The sequence below is a fragment of the Arvicanthis niloticus genome, chromosome 14 (genome assembly GCF_011762505.2).
Source record: "Arvicanthis niloticus isolate mArvNil1 chromosome 14, mArvNil1.pat.X, whole genome shotgun sequence".
Taxonomy (NCBI): Eukaryota; Metazoa; Chordata; class Mammalia; order Rodentia; family Muridae; genus Arvicanthis; species Arvicanthis niloticus.
The window spans coordinates 67,512,828-67,518,238 of record NC_047671.1 but is presented as its reverse complement, the minus strand read 5'-3'; the positions used below and the strand labels follow the sequence as shown (position 1 = coordinate 67,518,238).

The following is a 5,411-nucleotide window of genomic DNA, read 5'->3' as shown; positions in this document are numbered from 1 at the left end:
GTAAATTACTTCATTAGTAATATGAAGTTCTAATCATAAGAGTTGCAAACATATGTTAAGACTTTACATTCAATACTTTATAATTTATTAATCCATACAATTTAAACTGGTTCCTGATAATTTGACGTATTTCTGTGTAACACAAAAGATAACAAGTGATTTTTAGAAGTATTAAAGCCTTCTGTTTATTTTTCAAAATTTTTACTTTTTTGTTAGTTTTCAAGTAATTTTCTTCAGGATTTTGCATTTGTTTTCTGAATCAATAAATACTATACATACAATGTAAAAATGGCTACCATTTTCTCTCCCCTACTCCTTTTACTTGGGGACAATTCCCTGGACAATCTCACTCAGAGTTTCCTCCTGTAGGTTTGGTCCATCAAATGAGGCCAGCCAATGTTTTAAGCCCTTGACTCACTTTTGAATATTTCTCTGGGTTAGGAAAACCTCTAGGAATGAGGTGACTAGGTTAGGGAAATGCATTAATGTTTATGGGAAAGGAGATGATGCCTGGGGCAGAGCCTACTTCCAAAAAACGGGGTAGGAGGAGATGTCTAAAATGTTCACGGTTCCTTCTTTTTGCCGCAAAATGAGACATTTATTCAAAGAGAAAGAGAGAGAAAAACAAACAAACTGAAAACCGAACAAAAACAAAACCAAGATGTCGATCCCTTGGGTCTCTTTCTTTCCCCTTCAACTGTTCATTGGTGCCCCCAGGACTGAATTCTGGGCTAGGGCCAGGCAGCAGGACAGCCCCTAAATGAGGTCAGCAATGATGAGGGGCATCTCTTCAATGGAGGTGTGTAGAAAGACTCAATGCCTCAAAGAGTCTTCTTGTCTTCTTCTGTCACCATGTTAATAGCCACACCCTTCTGACCAAAGTGACCATCTCAACTGATTCTGTGGATGTAATTATCTCTGTTGGTGGGAAGGTCGTAACTGATGACTAAGAAGACCTGCTTAAGGATCATGTCTGAGTCAGGATTCTTGATCCAGAGAGCATCATTGAGAGTAACTGGAATGACATAGTGGATAGCTTCGATGACATTAATCTCTCAGAATCCCTCCTCCGTGGTATTTATGCCTATGGTTTTGAGAAGCCCTTTGCCATCCAGCAGCGAGCTATTCTTCCTTGTATCAAGGGTTATGATGTATTTGCTCAAGCTCAGTCTGGGACTGGAAAAAATATTATATTTGCCATATCAATTCTGCAGCAGATTGAATTAGATCTAAAGGCCACTCAGGCTTTGGTTTTGGCATCCACTAGTGAATTGGCTCAGTGTGAAGTTGTAGCTAGCACGTGGGCCTGGGTCCTGTGGGCTGTGTTGTGATTCCTGAGTCTCTGTCATGGCTCAGGGAAGCAGAAGCTCAAGAATTCTGAGTTCACTCCACCCACAGCTAGCAGACCCTGGGCTATGAGAATCTGCCAGAGCTTTGCCTGAGCATGGAGAGGTCTCAGCCTGAAATCCCGTGGGGGCAGGGTTCCTAAGTGGGGGTCTCTGGGCAGATGTGGCTGACCTGGAGGCCAGGGGTCTCTGACCTTGGGCTCCCAGATGCCATTGGGAATGTGGGAGAACTGAGACTGGGGATGTATGGGCTGGACAGTCCACCAGCCAAGAGGGATGAGAGAGAGAAGCTCCAGCAGCTCCCCCTCCCAACAAGTAGAGACTCTTCATTACAGCACTAGTTTGGCTGGATCAAGGCTGGCTTTCCTGAGTTGGCAGGGCTCTGTGCAGGGAACATAGAGAAGTCCTCAATGGGAGATTAAGCAGCGGCTTGGTAGTCTAAGGCCCCCTTCACATTACTCCACAGCAGGCCCCAAAGACACGAGGAAGTCCAGGGTTTTAAAAGGTTTATTGTTATAGTGGAAAGTGGATAAAGGTGTAACCCCCAGTATCTCAGGGCAGACCTGAGTTAAATAGGGAGGGAGGAGGAAAGAGGGTCTGGAAAGGAATGCTTTATTGGCTACACCCTCGGGCCTTTAGGTATCTCATTAATATGGAGATCTCTTGAGGCTGAGGCCTGTAGTGAGGCCCTCTACCTACCTGTGGTGGCTGACACAAACATCTCTTTGGGAGGGGCTGTGTGGGCATAGCTCTATGTGACTGAAAGTCATGGATCAATAGAGGTCTTGACTGCATGTCAAGAGCCTGGAGTCTGGGAGTGTGGCAAAATGTATGCTGTCCCTTGTAGGTATGGATACCTGTTGGGTCTCCTGCCAGCTCTAGTCAGTGCTCCACCAGAAACCAAGCTATACTTTCACAGTCCCACAGCTCAGCAGATACAAAGGTAATTATGGCATTAGGAGGCTACATGGGTGTCTCTTGCCATGCCTGTATTGAGGACAACGTGTGTGATGAGGTGCAGAAGCTGCAAATGGAAGCTCCTCCTATCATCGTGGGACCCCTTTGCAGGGTGTTTGATATGCTTAAACAGAGATACTTGTCCCTCAAATACATCAAGATGTTCATACTGGATGAAGCAGATGAGATATTAAGCTGTGGGTTCAAGAATCGGATCTATGATATATTCCAAAAGCTCAATAGTAACACGTAGGTAGTTTTGGTGTCTGCTACAATGCCTTCTGATGTCCTTGAGGTGACCAAGAAGTTCATGAGAGATCCTATTTGTATTCTTGTCAAGAAAAAAGTGTTGATCCTGGAAGGTATCTACTAATTCTATATCAAAGTAGACCAAGAGAAGTGTAAGCTTGACACATTTTTTGACTTGTATGAACACTGACCATCACCCAGGCAGTAAGCTTCTGGAATTTGTCAACACTCAAAAAAGTAATGTTAGAATTAGACTAAATGGATTTTGATTTGGGAGATGCCATATATGCACATTGGTTATATAAATACTGTATTCATTAGGAAGAAAATGTGACTAAACCATCTCTGACTAGCTTCACACTTATCACTCTGTAGAAGTGTATATTTACACAGTACAAATTAATTATGCAATAATTACACTGACTTGTTAAAAATAGGTGCAAACTGAAGTTTCTGAAAGCTATAAAATCAAGTAGTACCTTTTGAACTAGGAAAACACTCCTATCAGCCTATACTTAAAGTGAATGGATGATTGACACACTTGAATGAGAAGATCACTAGTTATGATGAAATATTTTGATGTGCTGGTGAAAATAACAACATAAATTTATAAACAAGACAACATTACAATGAATTTTGGCTCTAAGTAATATTTCTGAGTATATGATCTACCACGTAGGTTTGTTACACATTATTGTACCTTTTTATTATTTTTAATTTATCCATTAGAAATTATATATTTTATTATCTTTATTTTTTAGAGTAAAGTCATTTTCCTCCTTTAGTATTGTCTTCTGACACTTTTTTTATTCTATCCCTCCTTCTCTGTCTCCAAGAGAATGTCCCTCATACTTCCAACCCTACCCTCACCACCCCATCAGGCCTCTCAATTCCCTGGGACTTCAAGTCTCTCAGGGGTTAGGTGGATCGTCTTTAATTCAAGCTAGACTAGACAGTCTTCTGCTGCATATGTGTCAGGGGATTTGAACCAGCTAGAGAAATTATTATATTTTTATATTAGAAATAATTTGTAGACAAAATGTTATTTAAAAATAATATACTCCAATTGTTTAGTATATAAGAAATTGAAAACATTGTATTTCAAAATAAATTCCATGGATATTCATGGTATTTAAATATCTAATATCCAACTATGTAAAATTTACAATGTCTATTATCTAATCTGATATTAAGAGATAGAAAAGGTAGAAAAACTATAATCAGATAAAAGAAAAAATCAATAATGATGGAAAATGAGATACTGCATAAATTCTAAATTAGCTAAAAGGGTCTTGTGTGTTCAGAGAACTACTGAGTTTTTAAGAGGCCATAATATTGTTTCCTAGCACCTATATATAGTAGCTGTATAGTCCCTGTTACACAGTCTTCTGATCTCCATGAGCAATGCATGCACATGAATTAGATTCACACACTGATACACACATACACCATAACACACACAAAACAGACACACACACACACACACACACACACTCACATACACATATGTATAAAAATAAAATATATTTTAAAATGACAAACAAAAATAGCAGGTAGGTATTTTATACAAATTTCAAACTGTGATTCTTGCTCATGAATATATATTCAGTTGTAACTGAACACAGTTAAGTAAACATTAAATAAGTAAACAGAAAATCCATGAATTTATGATTTTGAAATAAGCTTTGTTGTAGTTTCCTATTGCTATGTAAAGGCACCATGACCAAGTCAACTCATAAGAGAAACTATTTAATTGGCCTCAGTTACAGTTTCAGAAGATTTGTCCATGATCTTCATATCACAGAGCTTGATCATATGAATGCAAGCATTGTGTTAGAGTAGTCACTAAGAACTTGCATCTAATCTGGAAGCTGCAGATGGAGAGATGATATAGACTTGAATTGGTAGCATATCTAGGAAGACTTACCTCCTCCCACGGGACAAGTCCTACACATAGTTCTATTAACTGGAGACCAAGTATTCAAACATATAAATCTATAGGGATCTTTCTTATTCAAACCACAGAAATCCACTCCCAGAAACCTATAGGCTTATAGCCATACCACAGTGCAAAATGCCTTCAGTCCAAATTCAAAAGTCCCTATAGTTTTAGAGAGTTGAATACTGGTTAAAACTTCCTAATCCAAAAAGTCTTCAGAGTCTCAAAGCAGCTCCTTAAGTATATAGACCCTTGTAAAATCAAAATGCAAATAATGTACATCCAAAACTCAAAGGTATATAATATATATTCATTCAAAAAAGAAGAAAATAGGTAGGAAATACAGGCCATAGCAAGATTGAAATCTAGCAGAGAAAATTTAAATTCCACAGCTCAGTGTCTGAAGTTGAAGAGATTAGTAGATTGTTCTCTTTCAGCTTTAGTGACTGCAAAACACTTTGTTCCTTTGAGCTTGTCCTTCACTGTCTTAAAAGCCCTTACTGGCAGGCATCCCAGGACCTTGGTACCTCCAAAATATTGTAGTCTCTAAGAAAATCTAGGCTTCATTTTCACAGATCAAACAATGGTCATTTCTAGCTTCTGTGGAGTGATCTTTGCTTCTGTGTCTTTTATGAATCTAGGATATTATTCAATATCCATGACCAGAACCTTGTGGTCAAGAATACCATGTTCTACTCCTTACTGGGGATAGAACCTTGCACCATTCAGGAGATAAATTTTCATAAACTTTCCTTTGTTGATGTTTTCCTTTGCTGATTAAACACTGCTTACTTACTTATCAAAAATTAGAAGTTTAGCAAGGTTTGGAATTGCTCTAACAACACTGTGTTCCAGTTTGAATCAGGAAATTCTTCAAACTTTGTATCTATTATAGAACCTTTGCTTCCAACATTACAATT

At 38.7% G+C, this 5,411-nt stretch overlaps 1 pseudogene; it reads left to right on the top strand.

Moving 5' to 3' along the window:
• Nucleotides 1-288: 288 nt before the first annotated feature.
• LOC117719651 (eukaryotic initiation factor 4A-I-like) lies at nucleotides 289-2,810 on the top strand (annotated as a pseudogene).
• Nucleotides 2,811-5,411: the final 2,601 nt, after the last annotated feature.